This window comes from Chionomys nivalis, chromosome 20 (assembly GCF_950005125.1).
Source record: "Chionomys nivalis chromosome 20, mChiNiv1.1, whole genome shotgun sequence".
NCBI classification, from domain to species: domain Eukaryota; kingdom Metazoa; phylum Chordata; class Mammalia; order Rodentia; family Cricetidae; genus Chionomys; species Chionomys nivalis.
In genome coordinates, this window is record NC_080105.1 from 29,535,731 (window position 1) to 29,555,662 (window position 19,932).

At 40.2% G+C, this 19,932-nt stretch overlaps 1 protein-coding gene across 9 annotated transcripts in view; it reads left to right on the forward strand.

Annotated features, from left to right (window-relative positions):
* Positions 1 to 19,932, forward strand: part of Tenm3 (teneurin transmembrane protein 3) — a 707,864-nt gene that overhangs the window by 517,908 nt on the left and 170,024 nt on the right. The gene's annotated exons all lie outside the window — the stretch shown is intronic.

The following is a 19,932-nucleotide window of genomic DNA, read 5'->3' on the forward strand; positions in this document are numbered from 1 at the left end:
TCTCCATTTCCGTCTTCTGGCTCGATCGCCAACATATTATATTCAATGTGTTCTGAAATTACGAGTTCTAGCATGGGCCAGGTTCTAGTGCCTGTCTGCTCACACGAAAGTCTAAAGCGATGCAACCTATCCTAAGCTAATTCATCTCATTGTTAACTAGCTCCCGGTTCATAACACTCCTGCTCCTTCAGGTTCACGGGGACAGTCACTGCTCCTCAGTGTTGTGGTGTGGACAAAGGGTCATTTACCTTCTTAGTCATTTCTGGGCAGCTTGGCAACAAGCATCCTCTACCACGCCTGGTACTTATTTCTGTGATTCACTAGCTTTTTATTAGACTCAGAGGAAACGAATTATCACCAAAAATAGTGGACTCTGAACCTTTGAGAGAATGCCTCCTGCCCCCCGCCATGTAGAGCCCATGGCCATTTTCAACATTTCAATGATCTGCTGGGTGAAGAAGCCTTCTTGTGATGAATAAGCTGCTATTTCTTGCCATCAGTTGTTGGTCCTATACCAGCTCTGCCCCGAGGATGCACTGAGGAGGTTCTCTCTGTCAGTTACCAACAATAAAAATTATTCTCATTCTATCTTTTCTTTTCTTTCACTGTTGACCTAAACAAGGTTACAAAGAACTCTTACCTTTTTATCTGTAGTGCCAGCCAATAGTAGTTGAGTTTTATTGTTTATTTTGTATTTCCCTTCTGGGAGAAATTAGGAAAAAAAAATAGAAAGAAAAGGAGGCAAACAGGAGAATTCCCTTCATCCGAGACAAAGAACCATGTGTATGGATTTTTTTTTCTCACAAGGTTATTAGCAGGGACCTAAATTTACCTGGCTTAATTAATTAGTACCCACTGAGCATCCAATCAACACTGGTGTACTATTGTCATTTTGTAAATTTTATTAGGAAAAAAGTAATTTTCCAGTTGAGTCATCAAATTGAATATGGATAATTGCGTTGTGGTTGACAATAATTGTTTTGACAAAGATTTATGGAATATGTCGCGTTAAATCATCAGAAATGTGTTTAATTTTAGTGATGTTGTATAACGCAAAAGCCTCAAAAACTGTTTCTAAGAGAGTTGGGATTCCTGGAAGTCATGTGTTACCGTGAAGAGAAAGATACGGTGCCTCTTTATTTCGTGTGTGGTAATCTGGGATGAATGGAGTTTCAGAAGAAAAGTAGCTGGTTAGAAGACAATCCATCCTATCCGTGTGTAGAAGCATTCCCAAGGGAAGCAGTTCCCAAGAATTTCTTCCACTTTTAGGTTGTACCCCTAAAGAGGCATCAATGGGATGACATAGTTTTGTGAGTGGATATGGGGGGAGGGCAGTTAATATTATCTCACTAATAACTAGAAAGAGTAATGCGCTTAACATCTGTGTGTTGTGTTAACAAACCCCACCTGTGGTGTAGCTTTGTTGATCTTCTTGTTAGCCAAGGTTCACCTCTTATGGTGGTGCTAATAAAAAGAAATGATGTTTCAACTTGCAGGCACTCGGTGAATAACGCTAAGCTGCGAAGTGAAAATCTCACAGTGCACGGGCACAGTGCTACTGTGGTTTCTTTAATAGTCTCACTTGGTTGGAACTCTCGAGGTGAAGAAGCAGTCTTATTTATCATTGATTTTTTTCTCTCTCTTTTAGTTAAGGTTCCCTATTGAGTATGATTCTCTAGCTCAGTTTCAGCGTTATTAACAACTTCATCCTGAGGCGCACCTGCCTTTAACTGTCCGTGGATCTAGGGTATCCCTCCATCCCTGGCACGTAGGTAGCTTTTACACACATTTATTTATTAATTACTTTTCTATCATTTAAGCATTGTAAGCTGTAAAGTATAAAATTCAGTTCTGGGGAATTATGGGTATAGATTTTCCTTCCTCTTACCTTGTTATCCTTTTCTACTCTGAGGATGTAGATAATATTTGGTAAAATTTACCTGGAATAATCTCTGAATATCTGGATGATTTGGAAGTTTATAGTTTATATTAATAAACACAGGAAGGATACAAGCCTTTCTGCCCTGTCCTACACAGCTTTAATTTTGATTCATTAGGAAGCATTTTTGTCCTTCACCAGGCAATTTCTTACTTCCACAAAAATACGTATTTTCTTCCTCTGATAAATTTATTATTTGCTATTCCTGGAGACAGTCAATACTCCCACACACTCTCTTTTTCCACATGGTAACCTGCTTTGGTCCTTCTGCAACCTCCATTGAAACCCAGATATGCGAGATTCACATTGAGATTCGAATTAGCTTTGATATCCAAAATTACCTTACTCTGTAGCAACCGGCCCCTGCACTCAATACGGTACAGTGTTTTTTCACAGTTCCTTCTCCTTAAGTTCACTTATCGCAATTAGGAGCATTAGCTGTTAGGATGTTGAGAGCTTAGAGCTAGCCTGCTGTCCTTTCTGTTATACTGCAGCTCCTTCTGTGTGTAGCAATAACTCTTACAAGAGGACACAGAAGCCAGTGAAAAGCGTAGTCTTGACCTAGACCAGCAATAGCACTTAACGTGCAGGAACTCAGTAACGAGCCTTGACCCTCAGTGATTGTTTGTCTTCCAGCCCCTAGTTTCCATCTATGAATTAAGTAGCATAGTAGTTACCTTTTAGATGTTAACAAAGTAGTTCATAGCCACTTAATAAATGATTTATTAAAGTCTCATTTTATTATGACATCTGTTTTGGCATTAATAGTTCATTAATTATGTTCCCATAGCTTTCTACCTAGAAGTTCAGTACTGCTCAGCTAATTATTAATGCATGAAATTGCATATTAAATTACCTCTTTATTAGTGCATTTTTAATTTGACTATTGAAAGCCCTGGGCTTCTTTAATGTAAGATCAATTGCTGTGCATTTTATAAGACAGAATCCTTAGGTGGTAGTGTTGCGTACTCACTGCATTCTCCTTTTTCCTGCCTTTTCTCTGCTTTTAAATGGTCCTAAGGAAAAGCAAGGCAATCATACAGCATCAGGCCTGAGTCAGTCTCACCCACAGAAACTGTGGGCCGTCTCTCACACATGGTGACCTTATGATACCAAGAGAAACCTTTTCCACTTGAAAAATTGTACATCCACCTCCTGAGCGAGAATGAAATGCCTGCCATTAGCAAGTCAGAGAGTAGTATGACCATCTGTAGTTACAGCTATTGCTGCAAGTAAAGTAGGCCTGGGCAGGTAGCCCATTAACTTAAATTGACTGGCTAAGGCCTCGCCTTTATCAAAGGTAGCTTGGAGATACCCGGGGACTCCTGTGGAGAAAGAGAATATCACACTCTAGAAAAGAGGTGTAAAAGAGAAGCCAAAGTTGTTGAACACAAATTTTAAAATCACACCTGGTCCTAGGGTAAGAAATTCTCAGCCATTAAAGTTTTATCATCCTGTTTTTAAAATAAGCTTCTCTAAAATAATAGTGAAGTCATTAATAGAAGTCAGTTGGATCTTAGAGCAATCCCGCAGTTTTTTACAGTAACTTAGGGTGTTCCTTAAAGCATCTGTAGGAGATGTGGTGTGTGGGCATTTGTGAGGATAAGAAACCAAGAAGGGAAAAGAGAGCAGTACGATGGAGAATTGTCCAGGTGCTACTTAAGGCATATTTGAAGTTGCCCATTAAACTCCGTTTTCTCTGTGAAAGGAGGACACAGATCTAGCTCGGTGCCTTAGCTCTGTATTGACCGTGCACTTCATCCAAACAGTGACACCTCTGTAACACAAACCCCTGTTGTCCCTAACATTCAGAATTGAATCCCAAAGGGTGAAGTCTGTAGTGTCTCAGTCCTAGGCAGATGGTTATGAAAGACAAATGTGAGGGTAGCCTATGGACACAGATGTGACTAAGAACCTGAACTTCTCTAGTTTCTATTTGATCTGCAGCAAATTCTTAATCATTATTCATTTCTTAATTCATTCACACAAAAAAGCTCCTGCTGAACTCTAAATACAGGGATCCCAAAGTAATATGGAAATATTTTTCTTGCTGTCTTGTCTTCACAGTATCTAGTGAAGACAGTGTATTGGATTGGGGCTGTAGCTGAGTGGTAGAGAGAGGACTCACCCCGTACATATAAATCCCTAGAACCTGAACCTGGCACTAAGAAAAGAAAAAAAAAAGATGATAGATTGAATGATAAAATAGAATAAATTCAGTGAAGATATTATATTGAAGTCAGACTTATATTCATAAAAACATAAACAAAAACCAAAATTTGATTCTGAATTTAGCCTATGTATTTCTTGTATAATAATCAGTCTCCCAAACCATTTTTCACACTTAAAGCATCCATTCTAAGAAAGTCTAAAATTCACAGGTGCTTACAAAGATTAGCGAAAGTGAAGCCATGATTTGTTTACTGTAATATTATTAGTAATCTATTATAGTGCTACAGACTAGACTTGGTTGTATAGCAGACGTCATGCCATTAATTAAAATGAGAAAATCGACTCTCCAGCAACAGTCGCTGTAAATGAAGGTCACTTGCATGAGTCAGCATTGAAAGCCGGTAGATGCCGTAGAAATACAATTCAGCATCTTGAGAAGAGCAAACGAATGTTTTGGATGCAGTTACACCCAGTTTTAATCCTAGCACAACTTTTAAGATAGTTCAGGTTGTTTCTTGATAGCTTCATGTGTCCGTGTGGTGCATTGTGAGTACTCCATCCCCGCCATCTTCTACCTCCCTCACCTCTGTCACACACACACACACACACACACCTCATCCCTACGAGCCTCGTTCTCGTGTTCATGTCTTTTTGTTTGTTTGGTGACCCACCGAACTTGATCAGAGATGTCTGTGTGACCAAGATCTTAAAACTCTTACACCACTGAGTACGTAACCGAAGACCCTGATGCTGCCTTTTCCCGAGTGGATCGGTAGTCAGAAGTTCAACGGGGGCAGGGGGGGAGGGGAGGCCGATGAGTCCCTCTCCTGTCCACCGCTGACTCTTGACAGGGTTTTATGCAGACCCAGATCAGGCATCCACAGCTGCTGTGGGTTCTTAACAGACTGTGTCACATGCAAGGGATAGCATTTCAAAGCCCTTCTCTATCTTTTGGCTCCTAGATTCTGTCCCTCCCCCCTTTACACTTTTCCCTGAGCCTGGGTTGGTGGTCATATGAATGTCCTAGTTAAGATTGAACACTCAACTATCCCTTTTTCTCTGAACTTGAATAGCCAGCCATGAGTTCCTGCTTTCGCCACCATTCATTGCAAAGAGAAACTTCTCCGATCGAGGCTGAGAAAAAGTATAAGCGAAAATATTTAAAACCTGATGCCCTATCAAGTTAGCCAAACTTGGTCCTTTACTTTTTTCATCATTTACAGTACTGGTTATGAATTTATTACTGTCATGTGGGCCTCACATCCAACTCCACTCTTTGGTTACTCACATGGCAGTCATAACACTATTGTGCCAGTGGGCACACCTTGCCAGCAAGTTAGTGTGATAGTTCGTCTGGGTCACAGCAGAGTTAGATCACGGGTACCTTTCCTCCCCAGCAGCTTTCATGACACTCTTGACTTTATGAACCTTATCCAGCAGGGAAGAAGCTTGCAACTCAATCCTAGCTTGATTTCCTAGTATCTTCGAGTCAAGGTGTGTGCAGTCTGCAGCAGTAAGGTCTCCCCATCTATTCTGTGTGGGCCATCAAGAGGATTGGTGGAAGCCAGCATTGACGTTGGAGTCTCTAAGGCCTCCCTGACCAACAGCTCATATGTGTCAAACCTGGCACTAGGAATTTTGCTTACTTACCCATGGCTTCTGGGAGTGTCATTGTCCAGTCATGCAAAATATCTCTCATCAAACTCTTTTTTTAACTCCGGTTTTTTAATTGACCTATACAATGCCATGCTTTCTGGTGGCTTTTTCATACATTCTCTGTTTGGGTTAATCCTATTACATGGACATCCCTATTCCCTCCACTCCTAGCCTACATTTTAATTTTTATTGTTTGCTTGTATTTTTTTTTTAATTGAAAGAGGGTCTTACTGTGTTACCCAGGTATATCTCGAAATCCTAGACTCAAATGTTCATCTTGCCCCGTCTGGTAGCTAGGACTATAGACCTGCACCACACGTGGATCGTGAGTTTGATCACCTTCAAATTATTGAAAGCGGAGGGCAATTTTTAACATAATAATAATCTGTTCAAAATAACGTTGTATTCAGGAAATAATGTCAATCGAGCTCCTGGCGCATGTTTTTTTTTTTTTTTTTAAGTAATGACCAAATGGCAATAGCAGGGACAGGATAAGGGCACCTAATTGGTTAACAATTGAACAAAAATAATATGTAACCAAGTATCTGTTTTGTTTTCCCAGAAGATAAGAAATGCATTTGTCATACCTGGGATATTTATGCCTAACTTTATGTGTGAAGTAGGCCAAGCATAAAATTAAACCGTGATTAATTTTAGCGGAATAAAATCTCTTGGTTTTCCTCTTCTCGTCATTTTGCAAGAAATATGTGGATGTGTTTTAGGCAGGAGCCCCAAGTGCCTTAATTTTGTTCTTAAGAAAATAATCTCCCAATAATAATGAAATGTTTCATATGCTTGGAACACTTAATTAACTAAAATGCTAAATGTTTGAAGTGAAAGAGAAAAGTCTTGCTGGGTGAATTGTCTCCACAGCATTTAAAAGATAGAACCTCATTTTGAGTTTTATTTATGATATAAAAAGCTTTTGATGTGTTTTTGCCTGATGAAGCTACTGTATAACCAGATGATAATTTTATTGTTTTTAAATTTTTATATATTTATTTGGTTTTTCAAGACAGGGTTTCTCTGTGTAGTGTTGGCTGTTCTGAAACTAGCTCTGTAGACCAGGCTGGGCTTCAACTCACAGAGATCCACCTGCCTCTGCCTCCCAAGTGCTGGGATTAAAGATGTGCACCACCATACAGGAAAAATTGGAGTGAGCCAGGGTTTTTTTTAGTAACAAATTGAGATGCTAAGGAAGTATATACTAGTTATTTACTATAGGATTAATTTGTTTTTGAAGTCGTAATTCCCATAAGTTGTAATACTGCATATTCACATAATATTTGATTCTGGATAACCAGTAATTTATACAAAATATTCACATATGGTAACTAGTTTTTGTGATCCCTAGGGGAAACAAATTTTTAATTACTTCTAATGCATTGCTTCTCTGTGAACCTCATCAAAGGAAAAGGTCACTGAGGCCTTTTCCTCGGTCATGGTTAATGACTCTGACTTCACTGCTGTCCTCTTCCAGATGTGACCTAGTCAGCCAACACTTCTTCCTTAGCAGTGGCCGTGTGAGGTTTTCTTCCCATCAGGCTTTCCCTTCCCATGAGCTCTATGGAATTACGTCTGTGTCCTCTCTGCGTGAAGATTTTCTGCACATGTGCTTTAGGTATTTTGTGTGTCTGACTAGTTTATCTCTACTTACTTTTGCTACATGGTGATTTTTGTTTTCAAAACCTATTTTCCTATAGTTAGTATTTCTGCAATTTGACCACTGTGGTTTTGCCAGAATTTTATCCTCTGGTTTCATTACCAATCAGTTGTTACCCTGCCATAGATAGCTGCGTGCCTTCGGGCACATCAGTGGTTTACTTTTGCCTGATTGTATCTTTCTCCTCCAACTTTAATCTGAGAACCCTTTCTTCTTGGCCCATAGGATGAAATTCTTGGAAATACAATTAACCAACTAAGCTTAATAAGTTCCATTTGATACGCCTTCTGATTCTGCCATGACCCTCTTTATGATTTTGTATCATCTCAAGTCATATATGACCACTTAAAATTCTTCTGCTCAAAACCATCCTGTTCCAATTACATCCAGAATAATGTATTATTACCACTTTCTGGTCACAGCATATGGGGCAAAACTTTGGCTTTGAGGCAGATCTGGCTTAAACCTCTCAACATCTGATGAACTGCACGACCTTTGCCTTGATAGTCGTGTATTTTTATGTTTTTTTTATCAGATAGGATTGATCATGCTTCGCAAAGATTTTATAAGGTTTCATAGAAATGTCACCATTCTGCTTCACGGCCCTTGCTGCTTCCCAGAAATTCCTTCTTCTCCCATGGATTTAGAACAATTGAGTTAGTCTTTTTAAGGGCAAACAGCCCCTACCAAGGCAATAAAGAACCAATAAAGTCATAGCCACTCCCCCAAGAGATCGCACGCTGACAAATTTTGTGAACAGTTAGATAGTAACTGCTAATTCCTCAGCTGCACTGATTCTTAGATGAAGAAACTTCCAAGCACGGGGTTTTGTTTTGTAGAAAGACGACAGTAATATGAGGAAGACATTATCTGAGATATGTTGCCCTAACAGATCAGAAAACAAAGCCTGAATTTTGCATTCATTCATTCATTCCGCATTTTATTGTTGTTGCACAGTGAACCGCTGTGGGAAAATTCATTTTATTATGGAAGACCTAAAGATATTGTGGCTGCTTTGTTTGTATGTTGCATATGCATGTGTATGTATGAGTCTGTGTGCACATGTGCAGTCTGATACATGTGAACGAAGGCCTAATGTCATGTAGGTATCTTCTTCTGTCATTGTCTTTATATTTTAGGCAAGACAGGACCTCCTCCTAAATCTGGAGCCCACTGACTTGGCAAAACTAACTGGTTCAGTGAAACCGGAAATCAGCTTGTCTCCACTGCCCCAGCACTGACGTTACAGGCACATGTCCCACACCTGTCTTTCTGTGCCCACCGCCCAGCACTGACATTACACACACGTGCTTGCACACCTGTCTTTCTCTGTGGGTGGTGAGGATCCAGACTCAGAGCCCCATGCTCGCAAAGCAAGCGCTTCCCTAACTGAGCCATCTCCCCAGCTCCATGACTGCTTTTGAAAAGATGAGTTGTATTCCAGAACAAATTTCAAAACTGGAATTCATCTTATAGATGATTTTGTTTCTCCTTATCTTGATATCCACTGTGTTTATGGAGGTTCCTGAGAAAATTTGGAAATTATTATAGTAATGTATCAACCAATGTATGTTTTGGCAGCAGGATCATGTATTGATAGGAATATTTCCAAACTGAAGCCATTAAACTATTTTCTCTGAGTTAGAAGGGTTTGGCTTTTATGGGGTGCAGTCGGGGAGTTATTGTAGTTTGGTAAAGGGTATGAAGCCCAAGGCCCGGACAGGCATGCCCTCCCCCACTGAGCTGCATCTCCAATGATCTTTCTTCTTCTGCAGCCCTGTGGTGGTGGCACACCCCTTTAATCCCAGCACTCTGGGAAGCAGAGGCAGTCAGCTTTCTATGAGTTTGAGGCCAGTATGGTTTACAGAGTGAGTTCCAGGACAAGCTTCAAAGCTACAGAGAAACCCTGTCTCGAAAAACAAAAACAAACAAATAAGATCTTTATTCTTCTTATTTGGGGACAGGGCTTCACCAAATGCTCCATGCTGACTTTGGACTCACTCTATACCCCAAGTAAGCTTGGAACATGTAGACTTTCTGTGTTAGCCTCTGAAGTCGCTGGGGTTGCAGACCTGCACCAGGAGGCCTGGCTAAGAGTACCTTGGTAGAAGCTCTGTCATTCCAGTCTAATCGTTCCTGAGCAGATATGCATTCACTTTTTGTGTTTATGTGTGTGTGTGTGTGTATCCTTGCCAGCTGTGGCGGCACATGCCTTTAATCCCAACACTTGTGAGAAGGGAATCTCTGTGAATTCAAGAGCAGGGTGTTCTATATTGCAAGTTCTGGGCCAGTCAAGACTACATAGTAAGTGTGTGTGTGTGTGTGTGTGTGTGTGTGTGTGTGTGTGTGTGTGTGTGTGAGTGTGTGTGTGTGTATATATGTGTGTGTGATCAAACTGGTGCATACAAAGGTGTTGTCAGCGTATCTTGTCATCCAGAATTGTTCTTATTCTTCTAAAGCTCACATCTATAGCTAAAAGCCTTCTCTTCACCTGCAGTGAACTTCCATTTCAAGTACATTGTCTTGAAAGAACTTTTCTGCTCAATTTTAAGCATGGATGATTGTCAATAATTAAATGAATTAATAGTAGGTAAAGTCCTGTCCAAATAGCACATAATACACTTGAAGATATTCTTTTTTATTTTCCTTTTGACACATGGCAACTACCATGAATAGGTCTAATATATTAAACCTAAAATATATCTATAGTATAGATTCATATGCTTGATATCATGTCTATACTGTTAAAATAACTAAAATGTGAAACAAATGCTGTTCATCTGTTTGAGCCTATTAATAGTAGCGTGAAAAAATAACTTTTTATCGTTCCCAAACAGAATTTGTAAACACCCTCACACTTGATTACAGCGTACCTAGCTAGTTACAATAAATTATTACAATAAATTATGGTGGAGATGCTATGCTTCCTAGGATAGCCCTATGCTTCCTGTTTTATTTAGTTTAGGGATTTTTGTTTGTTTTTTGTTTTTGAGGCAAGGTTTCATCATGTAGCCAATGCTAACTTGCAACTATACTTCCGCCTCAACCTCCCAAGTATAACTTCGCATTAATATGGAAGGAGTTGCTAATATTTTTACCTAAAATATCAAGAGCATTTATCTCAAACCATTTTTTTGTACAACTACTAATAACTCATATTAATTCAGGAAGCAGTAATGAAATTATCTTGTTTATAAGCTTTTCATTTGAGACATTTTTCTTCCTGGGATCACCTCCTATTGTGAAAGATGTCCAAAGATAATAGCACATCAATTCAAAAGTGAAATAGATTTGAGATCCCAACGTGCTCTCAGCATGGAGGGGTCGTTTGTCTGTGTCACTCATATAACATGTCACAGCTAGAATCCTTACATATTTGTTCCTTGGTTTTAATGTCCAAATACAGAATTTACATCCTTCTATTGATACTTCCTTGGGAGATGTTTAATTTTCTTGTCTAAATATTTTTATCTAAAGCTGTAACAAAATTAACTTTCTATAATATTAAGAAATATTTTAGATAGTAAATATTTCTATTTTATAGTTCTATAGCATATTACTAAGTATACAAGTTTTATAAATTTATCACAATATTACCTTTATATGAACATCAAAATAATTCATTTTGAACAAACCCGTTCTTAGAATATTTACATGTTCCCATTCGTGCACGAGTCTGCCTTTCTTTTCTAGAATCATCCGTTTTAAATTTTAACATGGTAAATAGTCAGGATACAAACAACACTCTGGGGTTCTCCTTTACTGACAGCACATTAAGAGTTGTTGGTCCTCTCAGTGAAGCCTGGTCTTCCAGTTTGGAGGTCCCATTTGCTAATTTGTACTCTTAGTTATAGCTCGCATCCAATGCTGCCTCTGCGGCCCCGCTGCCTGTGGAACTCGGTCTTAAACTAGCGTTCTGTTCACTTTTAACTCTCCCCTCAGCAGTTAAGCGCTCTGCGGCAATGTCTCCCGCTCACACCCTGGAAAGCTCGTTTTAAGAGAAATTCTAAAGGATCAAAGTAAAGGCTTGAAGAGTAATAGTAAGAATTCACTGTGGGTTTTCCTTTCTCAATTATGTTGGCATTCTGTTCCCTCTGAACTTGAGTGACAGAATTTTTTTTTAGAGTGTTGTTTTGTAGATCAGAAGGGACCCCTGCTGTGACCTTTGCCAGGGTGTGGTAGTGCAGCCTTGGTGGTCAGCCCTGGGAAGATGGCCTTGGTCGCCCGCTCTTTGTCCACACCAGTTTCAAAGAAGAAAAAAAACAGGAGAAGGCCAGGCTGCAGAAGAAACTATTTCTCTCCTTGTTTCTCAGAAAGTTGATCATAAAGGAAACAAGGAGTCTGGCTTTATTTGTATGGGTGCATATGTGGTGAATTTAAAATATTTGTTGTTGAGCTTGCCAGAAGAGTCTCTGCTAGGAGGGAAAAATAAATAAATAAATTTTAGTACCAGCTATAAATTGACAAACTTTTAAAAGGAAAAACACACCAAGAATATTCCAAGCAGAAAGGTTGATAAATGGAAATAGTATTGACTTCTCATTCAGTGAAGCAAAGCATCCTGGGAAAATTATACGTCTAAAGTGAATTGTTACCTGGATTTAGCCATGCTTTAGATGTCTAAGTGTTAGATTTAAGAAGGCTGGAGCTGTACCTAACGAAGGCTCTAGGGATGTAGGAAGCGTCTCTACGTGTGTGGAAACACAGATACTAGAGAAATGAGACAAGAAAACAGAACGCATGCAGGTGCCCCAATAGGTTGTAAAGTTAGGTGCATCAGCATGGTAAAAACAGCAATGACATTAGAAATAACAAGCAATTAGGGCAGAGTTCTTAAAAGAGGAACCCAAAGATAGAATAAAATAAAATGAAAAAATAAACAAAAGAGGTCGAAGGTTAAAAAAATGAAAACAAAGAAAAAAACTTAAAAATATGACATAAAACAATAAATGATATTTAAGCTTGTCTGAATGTGATGATTGAGCCTTGAATTATACAAATTTCATTTGTTCCAAGTTGCCTACTTAGACTCCACCATGGGCAGTAACTTCCTAAGCCAGTGTCTTTCGAATTGATTTATTCGTGTTATATAGCCATGATAGGAATGCCAAAGGTAAATTTAAGCTAATAAACCAATACCTTAATACCTTACTGTAGGGGTTCTTACAGTGCGGCCCGTGTGTCTCAACACCACACCTGGAAGTTCCATTCTGCCCACACCAGTTATGCTTTAACAAGTCCGAGAGGACATTGTTGTGCAAGCTAAGTTTGAAAGGCACTGGCTTAAGCTATGGAGTGGTCTGTTGGTACATGTTGCTCATCTTGGTGGCCTAATCCCTATTCCAGAAGGCGGAAGGTCACAAACTCTGCCCATACTTGTGACTCAACAGTCTGTCTTGGTTTTTTGGGGGTTTTGTTTTGTTTCTTCGTATCAGGGACAGACAGCTGTGGCGTGCCTGTGCAGTGGCAGGCAGGTGTGGGCTCCTGAATCGAAAGTGCAACTGGCTCTTCCATCCTTTAGTTCAGGAATTTCACAGACTTTTAGGGCCAGCATCCTCGGGTGATAGACTTACACCCCAATCTGTTGTCAAGTCATTGTAAGTAACAGTACCGGGCGTCTCTGGGTATGTACAGAGAATGAGTTGCTTAAAGGTGTGAAAAAATGCCTTTAAATAACAACGAATCATTTTCAAGAGCTATTGAGATGACTCAGTGAGTAAAGTCTTGCCATGCATGCCTGAGGTCCTGAACTCAGTCCTTCGCATCCCTGGGGAAGACTGGATGGGGCAGTGTTTGCTTATGGTTTTTGTGTTGGAGAGGTTGAGAAAGTTTGGCCAGCCTAGCATGGCATAGCCTTAGGTCCCAGTGAGAGATGACCATGTCAAAAAACAAGATGGCTGACTCCTGAGGCATGGCACATGGGTTGACCTCTCCCAACTCACAACTGCACACAAATGCATGTTTACACATGCATGCCCATACACACACACCACTCACACAAAATGAACCATCTTCAGTGTGAACTTTCTTTAGTTTCTGTTTATTTATCCATAAGAATGTAATGTTTCTTCACACCATACTCTTTTCAGCTTTTAATCAATTTGAGCATGTTAAATATACACCTGGCAGATAATTCTGTTAGATTTGTAATGTAAAATTTGGAACTTGGTAGTGAAAACTTTAAAGCCTAAGGAACAGGTTTAAGTGTTCAGAATGCTTAGGTCATAGTTCACATTATCTCTCATGTAGAATTCATTTTAAATATATGCTGTGAAATTGTTTGTGTCTGATTTTCTTTCTTCGGTACTTAATAAAGCCTTGAAGAACACAAATAATTAAATGAGTGACAGTAGGGAAAAATGAAAATAGCACAGTAACAGTGAGATGTTCTATATTTTAATTTTATTTTAAAAGTATCATGAAATGAATCCCGAGAAGCCGAGCCATTGTTTTGACACCAAGTGGATTAAACTATTTTGAACTCAGGAGCTAATTTTAGCTTCCACGCATTTCCAGGTAAATTTAATCCACAAGTATGGGATTCATTTGCTTTAGATCTGAAAATGTCACTTTAGGAGAGGTGTTTGATGTTCAGGAAATCTTGTGAGACCTTTAATAAGCCTCTTAAGTCCAGAGTTACGTTTTGCCGGAAGGAAAAGGAACCTATCTATGCCTTGAGTTTTTCTTACCTCTTAAATGAAAACTTGGGGCATTTGAAAGATGGAGAATCTGGCCAGATGCAGCCGGACCCACTGCCATGTTGCTGAAGTCAGAGCATCAAATGTGAAGAAATAGAAATCAATGTATATCCAGGGAGCTGCGTTTAGATTCTACAAGGGTCAATGAGAGCAGAGCAATGAGAAATTTCATTTAAACAGTTTGGTGTAAACCACCCTCTTTGTCCAACAAAGACCCCAAGAAGAGGAAGAAATAATCAAGAGAGCCTGTGCAGTAGTGACATCTACCCTATAGTGTGCAATAGATGTACACTGTTCAGTAGTGTTCAATAGATGTACACTATACAGTAGTGTGCAATAGATGTACACTACACAGTAGTGTGCAATAGACATACATTAATCAGTAGTGTGCAATAGATGTACACTACACAGTAGCGTGCAATAGACGTACATTAATCAGTATTGTGCAATAGATGTACACTATACAGTATGTGCAATAGATGTACACTATACAGAAGTGTGCAATAGACATGCACTATACAGTAGTGTGCAATAGATGTACACTATACAGTAGTGTGCAATAGACGTATAGTATACTGTAGTGTACAATAGACATACACTACAGTAGTGTGCAATAGATGTACACTATAAGTCATGTGCAATAGACGTACACTGTACAGTAGTGTGCAATAGACATACACTATATAGTCATGTGCAATAGACGTACACTATACAGTAGTGTGCAATAGACGTACACTATACAGTCATGTGCAATAGATGTACACTATAAGTCATGTGCAATAGACATACACTATACAATAGTGTGCGATAGACATACACTATACAGTAGTGTGCAATAGATGTGCACTATAAGTCATGTGCAATAGATGTATACTGTACAGTAGTGTGCAATGGACGTACACTATACAGTCATGTGCAATAGAGTGCAGTAGACTTACACTATATAGTAGTGTGCAGTACAATAGAAATATTTTCCAGGTGTCTTTGTGTCCTTATTAAAGCCTTCCAATGTGCCTTAGGACACAGGATCCGAACACCAACTGCCACACTCTTTATTTCCATTGTTAACCTCTACAAAGGTTTCTAATACAGTATAAAACATTGAAGAAAACAAACTGTTTTCTATGCAGATAACCACATATGCATTTAAGCTAATTAAAATTTCATTTGGTCGTTGCACACTTTTCTGTTTGACTTTTATTTTCTCTGCTAATCCCCCAGTGAGGAAGTGTCTCAGATGACTTGGAATACTGCTACACACATTTTCCAGAGGTATTTTTCATTCAGGTGCCTGAAATTTCTAACTTCTTAAGCCACTCACTTCATATTAGAGAAATAAGAATTATCTTAATCCACTGAACAAGATATAGCTATTAACCCACTTTTCTTAGTGACTCATGAGTGTGTTATAACTTTCATAATTTTGTACTTTGGAACTAAGTGTTGATTTATTGATATTTTATGTGATAGAGTTTAGAAAGGCACATTTAACAAACCCAAAATATCTTCACTAAAAAACCTCTCGGTGGTATTTTGTGTGATTATTAATTAGAAAGACAGAAATCAAAAGTGAAGGGTTGCACGGAGCAGTGCAGACCTGCTCAGGCATGGTACAAAAAGCAAAACAACAAGCGTGTGTTTGGGCCTGGGATCAGAGTAGAAAGAAACGATGGCTGCCCCTGGAGAAGTGAGTTTGGATTCCCAGTAGGGAGGTTAGAAAACTGGATGTGGCAGTGCCCACCTCTAATCCCAGCCCTGGGAGTCAGGGCTGTGTGTGTCGTAGGGTGCGAGTATGAACTGGCCACCCTGTCTAACCAGCTGGAGATCTCTAGGTTCAATGAGTGACTCTGTCTCACAAAGTAAAGTGGAGAGCAGAGGGAGGGGGCCCGTCCACAGGCACCCACCCCCCCACACACACACACGTGTATATAGCACACACACACGCATACACACATACACAGTGGGGCAGTGAGGAAGAATGAACTTGTCCACTTGGACAAAGAGAAAGGAAGAAGCCTGCTGTGAAGGAAAGGCTAATGGGTCCTCTGCTTGAATACCCAGGGTAGCAGAAGGGGCAGGCAGGAAGGAAGAGGAGTTGGAAATTATCAAAAATCCTTGGAGAGACCCAAAGGCTGGAGTTACTAAGCAATGACCAAGAAGGCAGGAAATGGGGGCAGCAAGAAAGAAGAGGAAAGCCAGTCTTTGTCCCTACTAACTTTGTAGTTGTGACATGACCCATACACAGATACATCACAGACTCCATTAAAAACACAAACTAGAGCCCAGGGTGGGGGTGGAATTGTAAAGGTCGGTCCAAAGGCAAATCAACAAAGAGGCAGGATCTTTCCATTTCCAAAGACAAAGGAGCAAGCTTTAATTGTGCTCCACGTCAGTAATCCTTTCCATTGGTACAGTCGTCGGCTGCACAGCCTTCCGAGTTTACGAGGCAACGGAGCCCGGTCGTTCCTTTCCCCTTGTTGTTGTTGCTGCTAAATAGAATCCACCTCCCCTCCCGAGTCCAAAGCCACAAAGCAACCGTTAGTGTTCAGTGACCTTCCGCACCAGCTGTCTTTAGGCTTTGAAATTGATTTTCCTCCTCTCGGTCTCTGGTAGTCTGTCTTCAAGTGTGCTTCTCTAGTCCATTGCCGGAGTGAAAACAGTGGCACAAATAGCGGAGGAACTAGAGGCGGGCGTCACGCAGGGCATCATTAGAAACACCAGAACGAAACCAGCCCGCTCCGGTGTGCTCTATGGTAAAAAGCAGCTGCTGCTGCTTTATTGCTAAATACAATGGCGGGGGCGGGGGGGGGGGTGATGACATATTCTCACATAAGCCATTCCCGAATATGGTTTGAGAAGTAAAGAAAAATTCAGTCTTTATTCTACAAACCTCATATGGAAGCCAAGACAAAACATGTTTTTTAAATAATTATTTGCAGAATTTTTTATATGTGAGAAGCACATTTCCATAGCTGAATGCCCTGGCCAGGAGCTGAGGGACATAGGCTAATGACATGCAGAAACAGGCCTCATGGAGAATTAGGTGACAAGATCGTTTTCCCCAATGGCAAGTCAATATACATACTTTGATTAGCTGAATTTCAATCTTCATGGGATACTTGTGGCGTTATGAACATAAAGGAAGTGGTATTGAGCCTTAGGGGAAACGCAGAAGGGCTGACAGGCCCGTATAGATGAGAACATAAACCTCACAGTGCCTTCTCGTTTATACATTGCAACGGTAAAGGCATTGTTGCCTTTCAAAAGACAGCGGGCTGTCCAAACCTCAACACTAGCCCAAATCTACCAGACGTGCAACCACGTGTTTTCTGCTAGAGCAAATACATAGGCATGGAATTTTCCTTCTCTGCCTAAAAACTTGTCCACGTGTGTTTACCATGTCTATTTGAGGCTTCATGTGACCTGAAGAGGTCAGTTAGCATACAAATGATGATTTGGAATTAAACCAACTTAAACTTTTATTAATTCTTTCCTTACATATTAGAAAAGTATCTGAAAATCCTGAACGCCCATTATTTTAAAGTGGAAGATACTAGTGAGGTGCTTCTTTTTCAGTACTTTCTAAACTCGGGCATTAATCAAGCCCATGTCCCAAGTTTCTTCTAATTTGCATAGCCATTTAGATAGCTAAGGAGAAAATACCTCACTCCTGGGAGTAAAAGTAACCCCTCCCAAAAATAATATTTTGTCTTGTAGTAGAAAAAGCAATTGTATGCATTTAGTACATTAGAAACTCTTTGAAGGAAACAGGTTTTCATTTCCACTAATATGGGTCAGTAATGTTGCTGGGGATTTGAACCCCGAGCTTTGTGTCTTTTTAGGCACATGCTGTTCCTCTGAAGTTTATCCCTGGATGGTGCATTTGTGTTTTAGTGATATATCCAAGTTGCATGTTTTAATCTAAAGAAATAATTTCATGGCAATTTAAGCCTAGTGTTTGAAAGAGTTCCTTGCCACCACCACTCCCAGCATGTGCTAATATCTCGGGTTTACAGATAGAAACAGAGACGACTGATTTGAAGTCAGCATCTAATAAACTCGTCATCTCATCATGGTTGGAGATATTCACATATCTAGTATCTGCTGGGAAGGGCTGAGGTCATGGTCTTGAGTCTCACAGACTCAGGTTCAAGTCCCATCTGTCACTGAGAAGTTATTGAGACCACTTCGTGTCAATCAGTGCTTCGTTGCTGTCACAAAATATCTGAGGCAACCAAAGGCACAAATGGTTCGTTTGAGCGAAAGATTTTAGTCTACCATGGTCTGTTTCGTTTCTTTTCGGCGTGTGTTACATCAGAAATAGCCTGCTAGGGAGGATAGAGAGGAATAATGTCCTTGCCTTATCATAGCTAAGCAGGGGGAAGGAGAGGCACAGAAAGTGTGGGGTAGACACACACACACACACACACACACACAACGAGAGAGAGAGAGAGAGAGAGAGAGAGAGAGAGAGAGAGAGAGAGAACATGGTAGGGCATTACCTATTGACCTGCTTGCTTCAGGTGGGCTTCGCCTCCCAGTCTTCACCACCTGCCAATAATGCCCTTGCTTTCTGACTCCTCCGTTGGATAGACACACTGATGAGTTTAGTAATCATGTGACCACCACGCTGGGTGAGTTCCACCCAGTAAACCCAGACATCCTGTTCCATTTCCTAGAAGACTGCCAACCTGGCAAATCTGTCTTTATCTTTTCTTCTCTAAGGACTAATATGCCTAAACCCATGAGCTTGTTCCCTCCTCTGCCCAACACTCCCGTAGCACTTACTATGTTTGAAGTATTTTATAGTCTTCTACAGTCAATTTAAACCTCACAAGTCCGATGACAGAAAAGTACAGAGAGAGGTTAAGGAACTTTTCTCAAACACGCCTAGTGAATAGGAAAGATTTTAAACGTTAGCAGTCCAGCTTCCCAGGTCTGTGCTATGAACTTTTTAACCTGCTTGATATATTTAGCCTTTTTTAAATACACCGTAAGCATATGCGTGTTAACATGGAAAATGATTAGCTATGAACCCCATAAACGCATCTTACATAAAGGCTATACCGTACTATGCAGAGAATGAAAGGACCCTTCTAACCTCTTGAATATGAAAAATTATAGCCTGCTGACTGCATTGGGCACCTTCGAACAGGATGTGATAATAGTTTATGTTAAGGCTTGGATGTGAGCAGTGTTATCATGCTAAACAAAAACCATGAAATGCAGAGTGTTTTTCAGTGTGAACACTTTGAGTGTTAAGAATCTAAGAGAACATGAAGCTGAGGTGGTCGTGTGGTCGGAGTGGATCTGGGCGGAGCTGAAGTGGGGATGAGGGCTTGATATGGTCAAAATGCATTTTATACATGTATGAAATCCTCCAAGATTGAATTTTAAAATAATCAAAATAAAAGAATCTTAGAATCGGTCACCTTTTCCAGAGAACTTTTACTCAGGGTTCTTGACATCTGTTCCTTGAATTGCTGCTTAGCCATTTGCAAGCTGTGGTTCTGAGGCCGTTTGCCCACTGTTAGATGGTTCGGTTAGGGAATCTGTCTCTGTGACCGACAGGCCGCTGCGCTGATCTCTCTGTTTATTTAGACTTGGTCTTTAAACTGTATCCTGTGATTCTCTCCCTCCGCCAGGCCCCACAAGACTTACCCCACTGATTACATTTGACACATGCTAAAAATAAAACAGTTGACCACCTCCGAGACCTGACCAGCTGCCCTTGCCAGCTTAAGAGTCCTCAGCAATAGGGGAGCAGGCGAGAATGAAATCATTTCCATCGCTACCTTGAAAGT